This window comes from Theropithecus gelada, chromosome 5, assembly GCF_003255815.1.
Source record: "Theropithecus gelada isolate Dixy chromosome 5, Tgel_1.0, whole genome shotgun sequence".
In the NCBI taxonomy this organism is placed as follows: Eukaryota; Metazoa; Chordata; class Mammalia; order Primates; family Cercopithecidae; genus Theropithecus; species Theropithecus gelada.
The window spans coordinates 85,665,403-85,688,466 of NC_037672.1; the positions used below are offsets into that span (position 1 = coordinate 85,665,403).

Genomic DNA, 23,064 nt, shown 5'->3' on the forward strand with positions numbered 1-23,064 from the left:
ATATGCTCTTACTTCTGCAAAGTTCTTAAGAGTGGTATTCCTCAATTACGAGACTAGAAATGTTGAATCTTAATACATGCTATTGAATCAGCCTCTTAATAGGGTCAATGAATTACACTCTCATAGTGCATGAGTATCCACTTACCCAAATCCTTCATTGCACTTAACAATATCAATTTTCAAAATTGTTTCTATGAACTTGAAAAACAGTTTTCAAAACTGTTTCCATGGACTTGAAAAACTGTTTTCATTTACAGGCCCCGAGCATCTTTTCATGTATTTCTTTGGCTATCTGTGAAACTTCTGTAAATGCATTTCATACCCACCATCTATTTTTCCATTGACTGTCTCTCTCTTGTTGTTCACTCTTACATGCTCACTGCTCAGTCCTCCCATCAATGCGAGTGGAAATCACTCCACAATGCCCAGTGCCAAGTTTGCCCTTAGTTTAAGGGGAGAGCAACATCTAAAGACATGCCAGTTTTATCAATTAATTTAAGCTTTTACTGTTTTCATGCCCTAGAATGCAGGAACAAAAGACATCTATCAGCAAGTCTAAAGCTCTAACAGTGCTCCGCAAAGTTCAATTATAAAGAGAGACGGTTTATTTTAGAAAGCATCACATCACCGCATATGGAGCCATTAAGTTATTTTCTTCACTTGAATATTTTCATGTGTACACACAGCAGTAAAATCACAGCACACCTCAGCACACTCTGAGGAGCCTTAAAGAGACAGAGCCAAAGACGCTCATAAGAAATTTTAAAAGTAATTAATTCTCTCATTAGTCCATATAAAAATACCTGGACGTTAAGAAAAGCTGAAATAAAATGCACCAAAAAATAACAAGAGTTTGGTTTGAATGGTGAGTTTTAGAAATGAGTATTTTTTTGTCTTTTTCTTTAAACTCCCTAAATGATATTTTAATTTCATTTTTTTTTTTTTTTTTTTTTTTTTTTTTTTTTTTTGAGACGGAGTCTCGCGCTGTCGCCCAGGCTGGAGTGCAGTGGCCGGATCTCAGCTCACTGCAAGCTCCGCTTTTTAATTCTGAAATTAGGGGTGATGATTGCACAACTGTGTGAATATACTGGAACACATGGAATTGCATACTTTTAAAAGATGAATTTTACGGTATGTGCATTATGTTTCAATAAAGCTGTTTCACTTTTGAAAGTGAATTTTAAAATATAAAATACTACACTGTGCAGGCAGAGGGTGTAGGGGAACTCTCTATGCTTTCTACTTAATTTTGCTGTTAGCCTAAAACTGCTCTAAAAAATAAAGTCTATTAAAAAATACTACAGTGTATTCTTTGTTAATTTCTCAGTAGTTTTATATTAAAACTTCTGGAAGGTAGTAGAATATATAAAAGCTATAGCAGGACAAGCCTCTTTCCAATTTCTTGTTCTTGGCAACATCTGATGAGCATACAGTTGAAAGTGGCTTCTTAAAGCATCAGTGAAATGAGTGTTGCATATTTAAAAACTTCTGGGTGACTCATATCCTATGGCAACTTATAGAGCCTCTGTGTAGAGTGATCAGTGCTCACATTATGCTTATTAGAACTAACTATTAATATTGAGAGAGAAAGTATAGTTACAGATGTTCATTCTTTTTCTTTCTAATCTGACTCAGGTTCTGGGTTCCCAAATGATGATTAGTGAAGATTTCATTGTGTTGAACTGTTTCATATAAAAAAATGAGGTTCTAGTTTAATTAGCCACAGAGGATAAATTAATTCCATTTATCAACAGCATAGTGTAATGAATGAGAGCTCTCTGGGGACTGGCTATTCTATTAGAACTTTCTATTTGAATGCTAAGTCACAAAGAAAGGGAGAACTTACAACAAATACTGTATCTGGGATGCTCAAAGAGAAGCCAGTGTGATCACCAACATAAAGGTGAAACTGTTTTGCTATAATGAATTTGGTAAAAAATAATAAGACTTCTGAATGTTTGAAGTTTCTACTTTTTGAAAAGAAATATAAAAACGAAATCCATTTTTATTCCCAAAATAAATGGGAACAAAAGAATATTTCTATGTTATCGTCTAGTCTATGGATAGAGACACTGTTCCAAGCTTGGGATCCTAAAAAAGTCAGAAGTTTAACTTGCAGTGATGTGAAATCTGCCGTTGGAAGCTCAAAGAAGAGAAAATGTCTTTCTGGAAGGGAACTTGACAAGTTCTTAGGGAGTGAGATATAAAGCACACCAATATTGGTTAGATTTCAAACTAAAGGCATAAAGAAATATTAGGTTCTCTCTCTTTTTTTTTTCTTTTTTTTTGAGATGGAGTTTCGCTCTGTTGCCCAGGCTGGAGTGCAGTGGCACGATCTTGGCTCACTGCAGCCTCTGACTGCCAGGTTCAAGCAATTCTCCTGCCTCAGCCTCTCGAGTAGCTGGGATTACAGGCGCGTGCCATAACATCCAGCTAATTTTTGTATTTTTAGTAGAGATGGGGTTTCACCATGTTGGTCAGGCTGGTCTCAAACTCCTGACTTTGTGATTCACCCGCCTCGGCCTCCCAAAGTGCTGCGATTACAGGCGTGAGCCACTGCGCCTGGGCAGGTTCTCTTTAAGCCTGTTACTCACCCCCAAATTAACTTGCCGATAAAAGCATGAGAAAGATGCTATTAGAGTGAAAATATCTATATAACCAAACATTTGGAAAAAAAAAAAAAAAAAGCTAGTGGCCTGCTTTATAGAATATTTGCCGCAACATTTCAGCACTTCTACTTTCAGTTTGCTTACTCTGATAGTATTTTTGTGGGCAACATCTCATTTAAGTGGCTTTTTTTCCCCTGATCATCCTTCCACGGCAGTGTAACTCAGGAGGAACACCTGTGACACACATGTATCAGGCAAGCCCACTCCTAAAGAACTCGTGGGCTTGCCTACTATATATGCATCAAGCTGTCAGGGTTGACTGCACCCAAAATGACACTCCATTCCAGGGGAGGTGAAAAGGAGCCCACCAAAACATAAACAAAAACCCAGTAGCTGGTTAAAAAAAAGTAAGGAAGTAAATAATGAATGAAAAACAGGAAACTGACTACTGAACACTAAATAATCTATGGCTCCTCAGATTTTATGAAATCTGAATCATGAGTCACCAAAACAAAAACTAGTCCCCTAACGTTAATACTTTGGTCTTATTTTAAAATATATTATTTCTTCTACACCATTTATTTTCCCCTTCAACTTTAAGAGCACAAATTTTTATTGTCTTTTTTTTACTTTCAGTCGGCATGAGAAGGGACACATTTTCTCTTTTCATTTTACAGACAATAAAGGGACACAGCCATGACTCTAAGAAAAACGGTACTTGTGAAATAACATAGAGCAAAGTACCTGGCACACAGTAGATAATCAAACTCTCATGTATAGAGAATAAGAGCTCTTCTCTGGAAGGTTTTATGCTTCCACTTCTTCACAGGTACTAAGTAGTCCAGTGCATACTTTCTAATTGTTTTGTTTCCTCCTATTAATATTTCCACACTAAACACGAGCCTCCGCCCTACTCCAGGACCAGATGGGTAGAATATCTTGCTGTATTATACAAGAGTAGGAATGAGACTATTACGGGTCTGCTTCTTCACTGATTAATGCTAGAGCCAACTTCTAATGTCAAAGACCTATGATAACACAAATTCCCTCAGGACAAAGTGTCCCTCCCTCTCTTCTTTTTGAAGTTCATGGTCAATGGGCTGCACATTTTCTTATATTTCAAAGAAATGATAGCTTAAGATGTATAGTGGATGTACCGCCATTTTATATGTATGTTTTTGATTCCCAAAAATGGAATCTGGTTTATTTGGGATGTAAATAAGAGATCAACTCCTTTACGCTCCTAAATACCAACAAGTAACTGTGGAACTGTGCAGATGAATCACACAGCAAAGTAAATTAGTGATTTCTAATGAGGAAAGATAAGAAATAATATAGTCGAAGAAGTCATAGAATCAAGAAAAATAAAATACATTTCTTAAATTTAAAAAAAAAGTCACCCAGCCGGGCGCGGTGGCTCACGCCTGTACTCCCAGCACTTTGCGAGGCCGCTGCAGGCGGATCACAAGGTCAGGAGATCAAGACCATTCTGGCTAACACGGTGAAACCTCATCTCTACTAAAAATACAAAAAACTAGCCGGGCGAGGTAGCGGGCGCCTGTACTCCCAGCTGCTGGGGAGGCTGAGGCAGGAGAATGGCGTAAACCCGGAAGGCGGAGCTTACAGTGAGCGCAGATCGCGCCCCTGCACTCCAGCCTGGGCGACAGAGCGAGACTCCGTCTCAAACACACACACACACAAAAAGAAATCACCCTACACAACAAGGAAATAGACAGGTCTAATAGACGTTGTAGCCTCCCTAGAGATGTGGTAAAAGCCTCATTGTCTGAGTCACAGAAAATTATGCTGGGCCAGGCTTTCACAAACGCACTGTAAAGTCATATATTGGCCAGAGGAAGTGTGTTGGTGATGTGGGGGAAAGAGGGAGGGAAGAAAGAGAAGTTTAGTGTTGGCATGTTGCAGAATGTCTAGCTCTCCTGTTCCTAACTTTGATTTCTACTTTACTAAAGAGAAAAGTGTGTAACATCTAAGTAAGCTATTTTCAGCCTACTATTTTTTTAAAGGGAGAGACACTCTGCTCTAAATTAACTAAAACAAGGCAAAAAATACCCCACAGAGGAAATTAACTGCCAAGAATGATTTAGCTACATTTATTTTTTTTGTCTCTGCCAAGAAAGTGTGATAAATCCAATCATTGACAGTTTCCCTGTAAGTTATTGGAAGGAATTTTGCAAGAAAAAAATAAAATGGGAATATAAAATCAAAATGTTCTGATCACTACTAAAAAAAACAGATATATTTTAGGACTCTTTCAATGTAATATATTCTGATAATACTTATTTATCTGGTATTATTGAAGGATGATGCTAACTAAATCCCCTATCCCTATCAGTATCAACATTTTTGAAAATTAAAGCATTTTGGATGGAAATTTTTCTATAGTAGATAATATACTGAATGGAATACTGGATGTTTCAGGGCCATTGCTATTAAGCTTTGATGCAATAAAATGATGTCTTGAGGAGAAACTGAAATAAATATACAAGTCTGTCCCTCTCAATGGCCCTCTATTTTAAAGTATTTTGGTGCCTATTTTAAAGTAAGTTTTCTGCCTCTTCCTTTCACATTTCAAGTGTCTTATTAGTTTGGTGAGTCTGATTTTCGTAATTGCTTCTCCTTTCTAATTTATTGCTTCTTGTGCTTATGAGATAGAAAATTAGATAATCAAGCATGGTAGAATTATATGTAAAGACAGAGTCACTAGATGCTGAACAAGAGCCTAAAAGGAGTTCAGTGCAGAGGACGGATGGCATCTGTTTAAGTTGCTTAGCTTCTGTTTTCGCTTATATCTGGGAGCTTTGATGTGTCCTAGACAGATGAGGTTATTGTACAATTTATCTATTGGTAAATCCAGGTATTTTTGTACACTAAAAAGAATATAGAATAGAGGGCTTCTGTCTCATTAATTTGCAACTCAGAGTCACTGCTTTGTACCATACCTGAAATATCAGCACTCACAGCCTCATTATGGACATTCTTTGTAAGTTTAATTTCCTCCATGGCCATGATTTTGTTAAACGTCACTGAAATAAAAAGTACAGCATGCAAATCTATGAGCACAGAGCTTATGAAATTGGCAGGGGGAATTCTGTCCTGTGTCCTCCATTTCTGTGAAAGAAAGTACATTACCTTTCATCATGTTCATCACATAATATGCAAAAAAAATGGAAGAGATGGAGGAAAGACAGTGATACCTGTAATAAAACACTGACGTTATTATTGCTTTTCACACTCTCTAAAAACTGTACATTCACTGAATTACAGTCTCCATCAAATTCCTGACCCTTATCCTGATGGAGAAATTTATTGTATTCCTCCTACCTGAAAAAGAAAGGTAGGGTTATTTCAGGGACACTTTCCTTTTTAGTATTAACAGAGGCAATGTTTATACTGAATGAAACTACTTAATCCCTAAACTATGCGTAAGAAAAATATATCTTGCCAAATTTACAACCCTCTCACATTTGCATCTATTCTATTTCAAAATGATCTCTAATACTCAAATATTTGTATTCTGTTATTACAGTATAATTTCTCATCATATTCTTAGGATAAGAGAACAGGTTGATAAAACAGGATAATAATAATAATGTTTTCTATTTTTCCTTCATTATTTTCCCAGTAACTCAAAAGTTTTGACAGACACTTATTCTTATAGAAGATGTTTATTAGGAAAATATATCCTGGATTCACGACCAAAGGCAAAAATAATTTCTGAAACATTTACATTTATATAAGGTCAATTTTTGTCCTCCTGTATTTTCAGTTATGAAACATTTCCATTTTTAAGTTTTGTTTCCTTAGAAAAATTAAATTCCATGTGCTTTTCTAGCATATGCCCATAGGTTTCTTTAAGACCCACCTTCCTACTTGATATGAGTAATCACCTAAATTGTTTTAATACCTTCATGTCATTTTTTTTTTTTTTTTAGCCTTTCTTATACTTTTTCTAGGACTAACCACATTTTTGAAGCATTCATTTCTCTGCATTTCCATAAACTTTAAACTTCTGACTTTTGGAATTTGTATAGCTTTTACAGCTATTTCTTACAATATCTTGCCATGAAGCGTTGATGCATCTTTTCCCTGCATATTTATTTATAGCCATGTTCTGACTGCCCTCCCCTCTAAGCCTGGAAACTCCCATATTCTGGAACGCTGGTTGTTTGTATTAAGCAAGCCATGTGTCCTCCTACTTGCACATCACAGTATAAAGTATTTCCTCAAACTCAAAATATCATTTTATTGACCTCTTCCATCCCAAAGTCTTAATCTTTTAAAGGACTCACATTATCCACGAAGAATCTCAAGTAGAAAAGATCTAACTCAATACTTTCTATTAACATTACAAAAGTGTCTCACTTTTAAAAGTCCTAAATGTATTACTTCTATCCCTCTCTTAATATTACTGAATTTATTGCTGCGACGACACAGTCTCCGCATAAATGTAATGTCTCCATTTGGAGTTGGCCAGATCTATCCCAGAGGTTCAAACTACTGGAGAGGGTCAATCCGCTTCCAGAGAACTATATCTTCCATGTGCCTCCATCCATTTGGGCTGCTATTACAAAATGCCACAAATTGGGTAGCTTATAAACAACAGAAATGCATGTATTTCTCACTGTTCTGGAGGCTGGAAATTCCAAGGCTCCAGAAGATTCGGTGTCTGGTAAGGTCCAATTTCTAGTTCTTAGATGGTGCCTTCTCGCTATGTCTTCATGTGGCAGAAGGTATGAGGAAACTCTCTTGGGTCTCCTTCATAAAAACATTAATCCCATCTATAAGGTCTCTGCCTCATGACCTAATCACCCCCAAAAGGCTGTACATCCTATCACCTTGAGGGTTAGCATCTTAACATATGAATTTTAGGGGGTGATGCAAACATTCAGATCATATTCCTTATTCAATTTTGATTCCTTTTATGTATCTCTTAGCTACTTCCTTGGCTTAATTGCTCCTTGTTGCTCACTTTAAATCCCATCACCCTAGATAATTGGGTATTTTGAAGCTTCACTACTTTTGTTTTTACCACTGTCATATTGCTGTGAATGGCACATTATTGCTTTTGAATGAAATTTCCTGGGCCTGGCTTACAAATGCCCTCTGTTGGATTGGTCTGAAATCAGTTACATGTTTTCTTTTATAGAATCTTTTGCCACTGTATACCGCAAAGCCTTGCCTGTGACTGCCCTTTACAATGGACCCATCTAATAATGGAATATTAGTAAAGAGATAGGAAAATATATCAATATAGTTCACTATGTAAAAGAATGTATTCCTAATCATTTTATGCCTACCTATGCTGACTCTTATAGTGCTCTTATTGTATTTTTCCATTTAATCCAAGTCATCATCTACTCACTGAGTGCCCACAAAGCCCACAATATCAAACTAGACAAACAGAGGATAGAAAAAGAAGTCATAGTCTGTACTCAGTGATTTTACAACCTCAACAAAAGCAGGATGGAGGATGATCCAGCATTGGAATATAAAAAAACAGAAACTCTTCTTCCTGATCTTCTAAATAAAACATAGTAGCCTATCAGCATTCTTTGACTGAGTATACACCAATTTGGCTATTTGTGAGTCTCTGAGATTGATTATGTGTGTGACACTGGGTATACAACAAGTAGCAATTTGCAATTTTGTTGAAGAATGATTCTCATAACTTAATATCAACATCTGAATCTCAATATACTTTTGTTATTCTCTACTCATACTGCATATGTTTTTTTGGGGAAAATTATATGCTGGAGTGAAATGAACAATTTGGGAAGGAAGAAAATCTCTAGACATGTCCTCTGAAAATCTCAACAGTCTGCTGTATACCATACTTTTTATTTTTCTTTTCTCATACATCCTTTCTTTTGCCAATTTCTTTTAAATAGTCTCCCCCAAATGAATCAATGCTATGATAACAAACTTTGATCATTTTACATGGTGTATCCTGGGGCTGGTGATATGGTCTGGCTCTGTGCCCCCCACCACAAATCTCACCTTGAATTGTAATAATCCCCACGTGTCATGCCACGGACCCGGTGGGAGGTAACTGAATCATGGGGCCAGGTTTTTCCCATGCTGTTCTCATTGACAATGAATAAGTCTCACGAGAACTGATGGTTTTATACAGGGGAGTGACCCTGCACACTCTCTCTTGGCTGTTGCCATGTGAAACATCCCTTTGCTCTTCCTTTGTCTTCCACCATGATTGTGAGGCCTCCCCATTCAAGTGGAACTGTAAGTCCATTACACCACTTTTTCATTATAAATTACCCAGTTTTTGGTATGTCTTTATTAGGAGCATGAGAATGGACTAATCGGCTGGGCACTCAAAGATGAATCAGACACTGCCCCTGCCATGGAGGAACTCATAGTCTTGTGTTAAGTGTTGTCTGTGTGGGGTGAAGAGAAGCTAATATTAATCAATCTTATCCCATTCCATTTAATTTCAGATATCGTGAATCTATGTGGAATTTCAAAGCTCTTTCATGCCTGTGTTTTGCAAGGAAAAGTTCACTTTTTTTCAGATCAGGAAAAGGTCTTCTCATTCTACTCATTCTACTTAAAATCCAGGATCTTCCTTTGAGTATTTTGTTTCTTCTGCATGGGACAAGCTTGTGTTTTTTTGTTTTGTTTTTGTTTTTCCCAAAGCTTATTTTAAAACAAAATTTTCATGATATGATACATGTTAGACTTTAATCCTTTCTCTAACTCTTGGTCTGAGTTCTTTTCAACTCTCATTTCATTTCTCTACTGTTTCTCATCATGAACCTCTTCCCACAAGTCTTCACATCAGATTTCACATTTGTATCACATGCCCTACTTAGTGACTATAGGATTAGATATATGTTGCTGAAATCTAATGGGCACTGGGCATGACATAGTTAAAAGTTAAAATTCCCAGCACAGTATACCTTCTTTTTTTTTTTTTTTTTTGAGATGGAGTCTTGCTCTGATGCCACTCAGGTTGGAGTGCAGTGGCATGATCTCGGCTCACTACAACCTCTGCCTCCCAGGTCCAAACAACTCTTCCACCTCAGCCTCCCTAGCAGGTGGGATTACAGGCATGCGCCACCATGCCTAGCTAATTTTTGTATTTTTAGGAAAGACGGGGTCTTGCCACGTTGGCCAGGCTGGTCTCAAACTCCTGACCACAGTGATCCGCCCACCTCGCCCTCCCAAAGTGCTGGGATTACAGGCATGAGCCACTGCGCCTGGCCAGTATACCTTCCTGAATAAAGAGTAAACTTATCACAAAATGATGAGTTTGTTCTTAGTTCAATGTACAGTAGGTTCATATTTATATACAGTTTAAAAGGTCTTGACTTTGACAGAAAATACTTCTTCTGGGCAGTTCTAGCACACAATTTGTCTGATGTATTGTGAAAACGAGCTCTACATCTGGGACTGAGAGAAGGGAGTTTTAGCAGATTTATGTACAAGAAAGCCTTTAGTAGTCTTTATTTTGTTATCACTGCCAAGGTTACTATAAAAAGAGTTCACAGTTTATCCACCGCTGTGTATCACAGATGTTCATTTGTTTTGTTCCACAACTCAGAATTCACTTTCCCTTAGAAATAATGTTGTACATGGTGGTTGGGCGTTCCACACAGGTCTCAGATTGGAGGCAAACGCCCTGATTGCAGGCAGTGCTGCTGCAGAACACATGTCCTGGGGCGGGTAGAATAATGACTCTCCAAAGACGTCCACTTTCCAATTCGCAGAACTGTGAACAGGGGATCAGATGTGCTGAAGTTCAGGATGTTGCAGTGGGAAGATGAGCCTGGATTATCTGGGTGGGCCCAGTGTATTCACAAGGGTCTTTATAAGAGGGAGACAGAAATGTCAGAATCACAGGAGAGGATGTGATGGTAGAAGCAGAGGTCACAGAGAGAGAGGGAAGGAGAGAGGGAGGAACAAAGGAGGGGAGGGAGAGAGGAAGACTGGAAGATGCTTTGCGGCTGTTTTTGAAGAATGAGCAAGGGGCCACAAGCCAAGGAAGGCAGGTGACCTCTAGAAGCTGAAAAACACAAGGAAAGGGATTCTCCCCTACAGTCTCCAGAAGGAGCCAGGCCTGCTGACTCATTTGAGACTTCTGATCTCTAGAACTACAATTTGTGTTGTTTTAAGCCACTGCGTTTATGGTACTTTGTTACAGTGCCAATAGAAAATGAATACACATTCTAGGAAAATTATCAAGGTTTCTCTGGTCAAATGACTGTGGGATACATTATTCACTTAATCTCCTCAATGTCTAAAATTTGAGAAGTCCTGTGATACAGTTTGGCTGTGTCCCCATGAAAACCTCATCTTGAATTGTAATCCATGTATCTAGTGAGAGATCTGGTAGGTGATTGGATCATGGGGGTGGTTCCCCCATGCTGTTCTCAGGATAGTGCGCTTATTTATTTTTTATAGCCTTCACAGAGCACCTCTGCTAGAGCAATGTGGAAGGGAAATGTAGGGTTGGACTCCCTCCACACAGAATCCCCACTGGGGCACTGCCTAGTGGAGCTGTGAGGAGAGGTCCACTGTCCTCCGGATCCCAGAATGGTAGATTCACAGACAGCTTGCACCATGTGCCTGGAAAAGCTGCAGACGCTCAATGCCAGCCCGTGAAAGCAGCTAGAAAGGGGCTGTACCCTGCAAAGTCACAGGGACAGAGCTGACCAAGGCCATAGAAACCCACCTCTTACATCAGCATGACCTAAATGTGAGAACAGACTAATACATCCTGCAATAAAAAATCCTATTTAACTTTGTTTAATTCAGAATCTCCCAAAGTATGAAATACTTTTTAAATATTCCTTAGAATTACTGTTCTATGGAACCTACTTTGGGAAATAATGTTTAAGGAATTATACTATGGATAATGCCAGTGGGAAGAGAGGCAGACATTCTTGCATACATTTATCTAGGCTGAAATCCCAATCACTGAAGTCACTGAGTTACAGCTGAGTGTCCATTATGGTTTTTTTTTTTTTTTTTTGACAGTGTCTTACCCCCATTGCCTAGGCTAAAGTGTAATGGCATTATCTTGGCTCACTGCAACCTCTGCCTCCCAGGTTCAAGCAATTCTCATGCCTCAGCCTCCTGAGTAACTGGGACTACAGGTGCATGCCACCACACCTGGCTAATTTTTGTATTTTTAGTAGACATGGGGTTTCACCATGTTGGTAAGGCTGGTCTTGAACTCCTTAAATGATGCACATCCTTAGGTGATCCACCCGCCTCGGCCTCCTGAAGTACTGGGATTACAGGCGTGAGCCACCACACCTAGCCCATTATGGTTTAATATTGAGATAGGTATTCGGATGAGGGTGGAGGAAATGAGATATAAAGAAATGAAGGAAAACAGCACTGACTCCAAGGAGATGGTCACTTAGTAGAGGATATGACATATTTACCAAAAATTATAAGCCAGGTGGAAAATGTTAACCTCTGTGTGTGTGTGTGTGTGTCTGTGTGTGTGTGAGAGAGAGAGAGAGAGAGAGAGGAGAAGGTGGGGCGAGAGAGAGAGAGACAGAGAGAGAGGTTAGACAGATATAAATGAGCTGCTGTAGGAGTCTGGAGGGAAAAAATAAAACACTCACTTCCGGGAAGGGGAGGTGTCAGAGAATAAACTGGGCTGGTGTTGAATTTATCCTTTAAGGACAGGTAAGCTATTGACCAGAAGAGATGGAGAAGAGAAGATGGGCATTTGGAATTGGCAGCATCAGGGTGAGCAATCTCATCTATCACAGGCCCTCCCCAACTCAAGCGCTAAGTAATTCCTAGATGGGCCAAGCATGTCAAGCCTTGGTAAACCACGTCCTTGTCTCCTAATTCTTAATTTGTGTATTATTAGACCAATAATAAGAATTATTAGAAATTGGGGTTCCAGTTCTATAAAACACCAAAATTTACCATAAAGAAATGAAATAAAATGATACAGATTTTAAAAAATACATAAACATATCCAAGTCCTTAATATAAAATTTAAGTTCTCTTTTAAATGCTCCTTTTGGGGGATGTTTTTCTGCATGGAATGAACTTTCTGAGGCTTCTTAAAATATGTGCCCAGTGAAGTTTAGACTAAGGGTGCTTTTTCCTTTTCCTGGTAAATCTTCCGGTCATAGGATAGCCTTCTTCATTGTTCCTTGGCCTCTGAACTGCAGTTCAGAATTAGTCATTTATTTCAAGAAGCTTAATACTTATTCTGTGTGCATGTATGTAAACAATAGATTATGCTTTAACAGTAAACACTAGTGGAGCACACTTTCCATGCTGACTTTAGCTTTCTGTTTGGTGTCAATTTTTGGTCTCCGTGGGAGCAGAAACTGTCTTGCTGTTTGTTCTTTGTGAGCCTAGAGTCCGGAGCAGTGACTTACCCATGAAATGATGAAAGGATCATGGGAATGAAATCTTGGCTTCACTGGGGCCAATTTAGAAGAAAAAAAAATTATTTATTTTAATAAGGAAAAAGATTAAAATGGGCATCGTAAATAGGGGTAATAAATTCAATAGCTTTTGTTTGTTTGGTTGGTTGGTTGGTTGGGGGTATTTTTTGACTTTATCCCCGAGATTTACTAACATGATTGTTTGCTAGAAGAAAAGCCTGTACTGTCTGTAGGCTTGATCCAAAGCTGTGGTGAACCAAATATTCATTTTTCTAAAGTTACATAAACGAAAGAAAGGACAGGATTTAGAGGATCCAAGGGCCTCTCCTAAGAAACATGTTCATGTAAGTGTGACCTGTGGAGATTGTGTGTGTCTGGCAAACACCTTCTCATCTTTCAAGACAGCTCAAATGACACCTCTGGGAGGCCCCTGTGGCCGTTGTTTACGCTGCCCTTTGTGTTCCCTAGCACTCTGTACAAAACTCTCTCAAATATCACTAATCACACTTTACCCAGTTATCTGTTTACATATCTGAATTCAATTTGATAAAATTCAATTCCTATTGCAATGCACTAAGTATTTGCTAGGGCAATGCTAGATTCAAAGGTTCAATGGCAAATTCAGAGGCTCTGGTTTTTTTTTGTTTGTTTATTTTTGTTTTTGTTTTCTTGATAGGGTCTTGTTCTGTTGCCCAGGCTGGAATGCAGTGGCATGATCATGGCTCACTGCAGGCTCAACCCTCTAAGCTCAAGCCATCCTCCCACTCCAGTCTCCCTGTGAGTAGCTGGGACCGTAGGGGTGCGCCATCATGCCTGGCTAATTTTCTAAAAATTTGTGGTTAGAGATGAGGTCTCACTATGTTGCTCAGGCTAGTCTTGAACTCCTGGGCTCATGCAATCTTCCCATGATGGCCTCCCAAAGTGCTGGGATTACAAGCATGGGCCACTGTGCCTGGCACCCTGGCTTTTAGAAGCTACTTCCTATCATGGAGGACAGACAAGATACAACTACTTACAGTTCTCTGTTAAGAGCAGGAGAACCTGAGGCAACGGAGATGTGACAGGAAGGAGGAAGTGACCATGAACTCCTGAACAGTATGATTACTTCATATCCTCACCTCTCAGCACAGTGTCTGGCATGTAAAAAGTTCCATGCATGTTAATGGAGGGAGTGAAGAGGAAAGGAATCAACAAAACGCCCCTACCCCATCCTCATCTCTCTGCTATTGCTTGTCAAACTAGTTACTCTAAAGTTGCTGTTTTCAAGCTCCTGGAACAGATATCTTAGAGCACAGAGTTGATGATTCAGTCTTCCCTAGCATATAGTACAGTATACAATAATCGTATTTGATGGAGACAAGTCATCGTTTGTCCTGTGTTTAACTGTGGTTCCATGGCACCTGTTCATAACACTACACTCCCAGGAAGTCCACAGAAAAGAGACTTGCAGAGAGGTTGCATTTGCTGAACCACTAGCACGACACCAACCTAATTCTTAAGTTCTGTATTATGAGACCAAGAGCTCTTCTACCATCACAAAAGGATTTAACTAGAATTTCGGTCCCCTCAGAACCTCGTTTGCCATCCAGTTTCCCATTTCTCTGCCAGCTTCATCTGTGCAACTCATCTTGGGTTACGTCTGGCAGATGGAGAGAGGAATCTTATTTCAAGCCTCTGCTGTCTGCATCCCAGAGCCCTCCCGGAGCAGCCTTTATCTCACCAAGGACAGAAGAAAGGAGGGATGGGTGTGATCAGCCTTCCCAAGAGATGACAGTGTAAAGTATTCCTCAAATTTTCATCTTCAACGGCTAGTATCGTTTAACTCCCTTGGGAGAGACTGCTTTGTTGCCTAGGCTAGCAATATAATCTCTAGCTATCCCAATGCCAAAATATCAATTACAGGTTCATCTGGATGATGGGATAAACTGGAGTTCAGACCACTAGAACAATGACATAAGTCAGGGGTGGGGAAAGAGGGTGCCCGGGGGATTGAGCCCCATGATGGAAGTGAAATAAGGTAAAGTCAAATTTTCCATATCCTTGCAGATTAAATAGCTGAATTCTAAACTGCTATCCGTCTCATGAAGAGAAGCCCACCAGCAACTAAAGTGAAGCAGGTGTTCTGAAGGGGTTTTCTTTTTGGAGGTCCTAATTAGAAAGATATTAATATTCCCATAGCACCCCAGCTCTCCCAGCATAATGACAGGAGAAGATTGAAAAAAATAAATGATTGGTAATAACAATGAAGCATTTTACCAGTCACAAAACATCACGGATTGTACAATTTCATTTATATAAAATATCTAGAAAAGATAAATTCATAGAGACAGAAAGATTGGTGGTTGCCAGTGGCTGATGGGAGGGGGAAATGGGGAGTAACTGCTTAATGGGTACAGTGTTTTATTCTGGGGTGATGAAAATGTTTTGGAAAGAGATGGAGGTGATGGTTGCAAAACAGTGTGAATATACTAAATGCCACTGAATTGTTCACTTTAAAATATTTAATTTCATGCAATGTGAATTTCACCTGAATATTTTAAAAAGTGTTATAATTAAAGGACTAATTATTTCTCATTGCTCAACAATCTACCACTATTGGGGAAAAAGGAGGATCCTGTTTCCATTCCATAGTGATAAGAGGGATTAAATAAGTCTTTAAATTCTAGTATCAGTCATCTTCAGGACTTTCCTGTGAAAAGCCAAGTACTTACCGGAATGTTGGTAGCAGAGAAGTAATTCAAACCAATGATCCCAGATTTGCCTGGCCCATGTAGTCTAACTTCACAATCAACAGCTGCAGTAGTAGCAAGAGCAGCAACTATTCATCTGCAGCTACAAAGTGCCAGCTAGATAACCAAAAGGCAATCGAGGAGACCTGTGTTAACTAGACTCTAGAACCCCAACCAGACCTGTGTGACGGAGGTATGTCCCAGGAGTGGCATTTGGTGGCGGTGACATCAGACAAAGACTAAGGGTTGTTTTAATTCACTAGAAGAATATGATGACCTTGCCATTTCCACACACTTCCAGGACAAAGAAAATAAATGTTGGCCAGGTGTGGCTCACGCCTATAAACCCAGCACTTTGGGAGGCTGACGTAAGTGGATCACCTGAGGCCAGGAATTTGAGACCAATGTGGCCAACATGATGAAACCCCATCTCTACTAAAAATACAAAAATTAACTGGGCATGCTGGCACATGCCTGTAGTCCCAGCTACTCAGGAGGCTGAGGCACGAGAATCACTTGAACCTGGGAGGTGGAGGTTGCAGTGAGCTGAGATCGCGCCATTACACTCCAGCCTGGGCGACAGAGAGGACTCTGTCTTGGGGGAAAAAGGAAAAAGAAAGAAATGTTAACAGGGAGCAGGAGGATCTTTAGAGGAGAGGCAGCTTTTTTCCCCCTTCTTTTTACTAAGATGAAGATCCAAAGCAATCTGCTGTTAAGTGCAAAGAAAAGCCCAAAAGCTTAGAGGGAATAAAAACACATTTAGAACAGAGGTTAAAAAAAAAGGAGCTTGAAAGGAAACTACAAGCCCATGTAAACAAAAACATGGCTGAATGCAAACTGAGGAAAAGCAGATGGGGGCTGCCCAGTCTCACCTGACAACTTCCCCTTTCACCCCAACATGGCACAGTCAGAGCCATGGACAAACAGGCCCCCGAAGCCCTCACAATCAACCTCCGAACCACTCACCTTGCCTCATGCTCTACTTCATGATAAACCTTGAATCTTCCCAGTTTGAGGTCAGGCATGGTTTTCCTACTATGGCTTTGTCTCACCTCCCAGACTTAACACAACACTTAGCTTTGAGCACTTGCTTTCTTTGACCAGGATTTAGACATTTCTCTAGCATGACCGACAGTGGTCGCTTCTTCTACCTTCGGCCTAACCCAGGATGTCCGTCTACACCATGTGCCTGTGCAGGCATGGAAACGTGCTCAGCTCTGTTTTGGTGTAGCTTTCCTTCTCTCGGGTGCAGCCCTCAAGACCATGCCTAAAATAAGGCTCTGGAGTTGACTGCAGTGATGCGGCTGCAGGCCAAGGAACACAAGTGGCTAGATGGCTGCATGTTAGGAGGGAATCTTTAAACGTAATGAAAAGCCAAAATATATTCAAGGCTTTCAAAATCCCCTAATTCTTTTCATTTTATTTTTTGAGACGGAGTTTTGCTCTTGTCGCCCAGACTGGACTGCAACAGCGCAATCTTGGCTCACCGCAACCTCCGCCTCCTGGGTTCAAGCGATTCTCCTGCCTCAGCCTCCCAAGTAGCTGGGAATACAGGCATGTGCCACCACGCCCAACTAATTTTTATATGTTTAGTACAGACGGGGTTTCTCCATGTTGATCAGGCTGGTCTTGAACTCCTGACCTCAAGTGATCTGCCCTCCTTGGCCTCCCAAAGTGCTGAGATTACAGGTGTGAGCCACCGTGCCCGGCCAAAATCCCCAATTCTATTGCAAGAAACCAACAGACTCAGGGAATCATACACACACACACACACACACACACACACTTTTTTTTTCTATGTTGTATGAGAAAAAATCATTTAATTCTGTCACAAAATATTCTACATATGTTTTTAAAATTACAGTATTACTTCCCTGGAAAACTTCCTAAAAGAGGAAAAAAGCATCTATTTCCTATGTCTGTCATGCTAGAAGGAGGAGTGGCTTCTGATAGGAAAGCTAAGGTAGAATATCAATTGTGAGCTCTTTTGGAGTTAAGCAATTTGGACAGGGACTACAACATCGTATATGTGCAATCCCTACCCTGGATCAGGGCAGTGCCTTGTCAGCTCCAGCCTGATATCATGGCCCTAGTAGCATATAAGCGGCATGGAGAAATCACACTGATGATCCTCCCACCTCAGCCTCCTGAGTCGCTGGGACTGCAGGTACCACCACCATGCCTGGCCTAGACCTGGCTGGGATTTTTGTTTCTTTGTTGTTGCTGTGTGTTTTGTTGCTGTTCTGCTTTTTTTGTTTGTTCGTTTTTGAGACAAACTGGGTCTCACTCTGTCACCCAGGCAGAGTGAGAGGTACAGTGGTAAAATCTCAGCTCACTGCAGCTTCAACCTCCCCGGCTTCAGTGATCCTCCCACCTCAGCCTCTCGGGTAGCTGGCATCACAGGCACACACCACCATGCCCAGCTAATTTTTTGTGATTTTTGTAGAGATAGGATTTTGCCATGTTGCCCAGGCTGGTTTCGAACTCTTCGGCTCAAGTGATTCGCCTGCCTCAGCCTCCCAAAGTGCTGGGATTACAGGTGTGAGCCATCGCGTCGAGCCGACCTGGCTGTTTTGATTACTGACTCTGATCTTGAGCAAGTTATCTGAGTTTTCTGAGCCTGTTTCTCCACTTGTGAGATGGGAATAGTAGTATCTATTACTTATTATTTAAGGTAGTTGTGATGGTTTGAATTGTATCCCCCAAAAAGTAAGCTGAAGTCCTGACCCCGCAGTACCACTGACTTTGACCTTATTTGGAAGTAGGGTTGTTGCAGATGTAATTAGTTTAAGATGAGGTCACATTGAAGTAGGGTGGGTCCTTGGTCCAATATAGCTAGTGTCCTTATAAGAAGAGGGAAGGGCCGGGCGCGGTGGCTCAAGCCTGTAATCCCAGCACTTTGGGAGGCCGAGACGGGCGGATCACGAGGTCAGGAGATCGAGACCATCCTGGCTGACACGGTGAAACCCCGTCTCTACTAAAAAATACAAAAAACTAGCCGGGCGAGGTGGCGGGCGCCTGTAGTCCCAGCTACTCCGGAGGCTGAGGCAGGAGAATGGCGTGAACCCGGGAGGCGGAGCTTGCAGTGAGCTGAGATCCGGCCACTGCACTCCAGCCTGGGCGGCAGAGCGAGACTCCGTCTCAAAAAAAAAAAAAAAAAAAAAAGAAGAGGGAAGACAGCCATGTGAAGACACAGACACACAGTGAGAATGCCAGGTGACGACAAAGGCAGAGACTGAAGGGATGCCGCTGCGGCCCAGGAACGCCGAAGATTGCCGACAACCACCAGAAGCCAGGAAGAGCCAAGGAAGGTCCCTCTGACCTGTCTCACAGGGAGCATGGCCCTAACTTGATTTTGAACTTCTAGCCTACAGACCTGTGAAACAATACACTTCTGTTGTTTTAAGCTCTGTTTGCCTAATTTCTTATGGCACTCCTAGTAAATTAATATGGTGCTAGAGGCCTAATGTATGTATTTTTTGTGTGTGTTGGGTGGAGGGTGTAAGTGTACTTTAACTGTAGAGGAAACAGAACAAATCAAGTAGATAGGAAGAAAACAAAGCAACCTATCTTATGCATCTAAACCAAAAGTGTCGTCATTTCCTGTGGATCTGACCTTCCCAGTCACTCTGCTCCAGCACTGGCTCTTGGCTGTGGCTAGAACACCCCAGCTGCATTCCCTCCTTAGGGCCTTTGCACCCACTGCTTCCTCTACTTGGAACAGGCCCAGAGCTAACTCTTGACTTCCTGCCTTTCCTCAATGAGGCCCATTCTGCAATTTGCACTCCCAGCCCACTAAGAAACCTCCCTTGCTCTACTTTACTTTTTCTTTTCTCCATGTTCTCAGTGGATTCTAATATCCTAGTAACGTGTTTATTATGTGTATTATTTATCATCTTTACTTATGCTAGAACATGAAGCTCCATGCACTGATGTGAACAAACTTCCAAAATAGTACCTAGTTCACTGTAGGTGCTTAAGAAAAAATTTTCTAAAAATCCATCATGCATTTTCAAATGACCACTTTAATTATTACAGAAGCTGTATGTGTTCACTGTAAAACATTAGAAAAAAATTAAAAGCTTCAAACTCCCACCATCTAATAAAACCTCTCAAATTACAAGAAATCAGACTGACTTTTATCTTCTTTAAGTTACTCCCTAAAGGGTGCTGTCAATCCAAGAGAAATCTCATGGTAGAGGTAACACTCATCTTACAAAGCTTGGTATGTGAATTTAATGAAATAAAGTAACCAAATACTCAATACAATGCTTATCATAGCAACTAAGACAACTAATGAGTAGTTTTTATTAACAGGTAGTTATCATAATAGGTCATTGTTGATAGGTAGTTGTTATTTTATTTCCTTTGATCTTATATTTAACTTCCATCCCTTGCCACAACTTACAAAAATTAGGTGGCAGATATCTGCAGCCAAAAGAATGATATGATGCCATTTATTTATTTATTTATTTATTTATTTATTTATTTATTTAGAGACAGAGTCTTGCACTGTCACCCAGGCTGGAGTACAATGGCGAGATCTCGGCTCACTGCAACCTCCGCCTCCCAGGTTCAAGCGATTCTCCTGCCTCAGCTTCCCGAGTAGCTGGGATTACAGGCACCTGCTACCACACCCAGCTAAGTTTTTGTATTTTTAGTAGAGATGGGGTTTCACCATGTTGGCCAGCCTGGTCTTGAACTCCTGACCTTGTGATTTGCTCACCTTGGCCTCCCAAAGTGCTGGGATTACAGACGTGAGCCAACACGCCCGGCTGATATGATGTTATTTTTACACGGGAGGCAGATGAGGAATGCCTCCCACTCCCAGCACTCAGAAGACAAAGTTCCCCAAACTCACAGGACCAAGCTCTGTGGCTCAAAAGCAACATGAGACGCAAGGCCATCACCATAGAATTTTCTAATAGCAACAAAACAATGAACAATGATAACCCTTTTTTTTTTTTTTTTTTTTTTTGAGATGGAGTCTCGCTCTATTGCCCAGGCTGGAGTGCAGTGGCACAAACTTGGCTCACTGCAACTTCTGCCTCCTAAGTTCGAGCGATTCTCCTGCCTCAGCCTCCTGAGTAGCTGGGACTACAGGTGCCCACTATCACGCCTGATTGACTTTTGTATTTTTAGTAGAGATGGGTTTTAGCATGTCAGCCAGGCTGGTCTTGAACTCCTGACCTCAAGTGACCCGCCTGCCTCGGCCTCCCAAAGTGCTGGGATTACAGGTCTGAGCCACTGTACCTGGCTGATAACCCCATTTTTGTATTACATGTCCTCTCCCATTTACAAAACCTTTTCCCATGAAACTTTATTTTATAGATGAAATAACTGGGGTTCAGAGAATTTAAGTCACTTGTCCAAGCTGACTCAGCTGGTAAGTAGAAGAGTTGGGAATGCAATTTAGGATTAGAAGATCACTGATGACAAGGATCACTTGTCCTGATATTCAGTAAAATACATACTATTTCTAGAACACCACTTACAACAAATGAAACATTCCTTAACATTTTTTCCATAAGTTACTTCCCTCTCCATACTCTACGTAAAAGATTTACCTGTCTTAATAGCCACAGGTCCTTTTCTTGTTGGATGATTCTCCACCAAAATTTTCTCCTTGCAAAAGGAAAAATTCACCTTCAGATGTAAATGTCAGGAAATGGGGTACATTGCTGAGAAAGCCTGGGAATCACTGCTTTTGTAAGCTGTTGAGAAAAAAACAAAACGTCAAGAACTTTATGTCTTCAATCCTCTCTTGGGAAGCCTTTAAAACGAATCTCTTTTCCAATCCTTGGCAGAAGTTTGTACAAAAGAGGTTTCTTCCCCCTCCATGAGGCTTCCAATTAGGTTTAGTAATACTCGATTTGCACTGTTTAGCCAAAATTTACTATAGAGCTTTAAAAGCATTTATTATTAACTGTTCCCCCTTTTGAGAGGACTAAAAGAATCACATCCCTGAATACTGAGACTTCCATATGCTTACATATAGGGTTCTCACATTTATTATTCAGCTAGTTTAGCTAAAATTCAAGAAGCAAGAAGACACAAATCCAATTTAGTAGACAAGTGAAGGCAGTAATCATTAAGTTGTTTCCTAGTGAAGGCACCTTTTTACTCTAATACAAATCACAGAGTTAACTAGGTTAATGAACTCCCTGTGGGTAGACAGTGAAACAATACCTTCTAAAGCTGCCTGAATGAAAACCAGGATGTAATGAATGTAGATTTCAGCTGGAACGGAGGTAGAAAATGTCCAAGAAACAACCTCAGATTAACACAGGCCCTTTGCAAAGCCCTGTGAAACAAGACAACATTCTGGGGCAACAATACAGGAAGAAGTCACTCCAAATCTCAGGATGGACATGAGTGTCAGGGCCTGATGGGGGTTGGCTTGTATGGGTTTAAAGAAGAATTCTCAGTTCTGGCTCTGAGGGACTAGCTTCCAGGAGACCAATTTCTCATTGAGTACAACTAGAACGGTTGGACAAAAGTTATTTTTAAAACTTGTTTAAAGGCTTTAGAGGACTACCAACGCAGCCAGGACATGAGAGGCCATGATCTTAAGGGAGAAGAGAAATAAAATTGAAGCAAGTTAGACATTTTGTACCACTTTTCCTTTTGAGACACCTACTGGTTTTTTAGGAAGCGCAGGGCGAAACTACTGAGAAACCTAGCAGAAAGTGGATATTTAGAGGAACATAGAGTGAGTGGACCTTTTGCCCAACTTACAGGCTGAGGAGATCTCAGACAGAAGGGAAATGCAAAGAAATGAGCTCAATATTCTGCCTCTGTTAAACTCTGTAAGAACTATGAAACATTTTTCAGAACTGGTTGTATCATTTTGCACTCCCATCAGTAATATATGAGAGTTCTAGTTTACACAATCTCATCAACATTTTCTTACAGAACTAGAAAAGCAAGAACAAACCAAACCCAAAATTAGTAGATGGAGACAAATAATAAAGATCAGAGTATAAATAAGATTGAGACAATAAACCATCAAAGATTAAAGAAATTAAAAGTTGGCTTTTTAAAAAGATAAACAAAATTGACAAACCTTTACCCAAGCTAAGAAACAAAGAGAGAAGACTCAAATAAATAAAATCAGGGACAGAAAAGAAGGCATTACAACTGGTACCATGGAATAAAAAGGCTCATTAGAGACTATTATGAACAACTGTACAACAATAAATTGGAAAACCTAGATGAAATGGTTGCTCTCCTACATCCATGCAACCTACCAAGATTGAACAAATAGAGAACATGAACAGACAAATAAAAAGTAACACAATTGAAGTAGCAATAAAAAGTCTCTCA

General features: G+C 40.3%; 1 protein-coding gene across 1 annotated transcript in view; it reads right to left on the reverse strand.

Moving 5' to 3' along the window:
• KIAA1211 (KIAA1211 ortholog) overlaps positions 1 to 23,064 on the reverse strand; it is a 157,141-nt gene that overhangs the window by 127,525 nt on the left and 6,552 nt on the right. Inside the window, exon 2 of the mRNA XM_025385665.1 lies at positions 21,306 to 21,452. The gene's annotated coding sequence lies outside the window, so the exon portion shown is untranslated. The remainder of the gene's footprint in view (positions 1 to 21,305; positions 21,453 to 23,064) is intronic.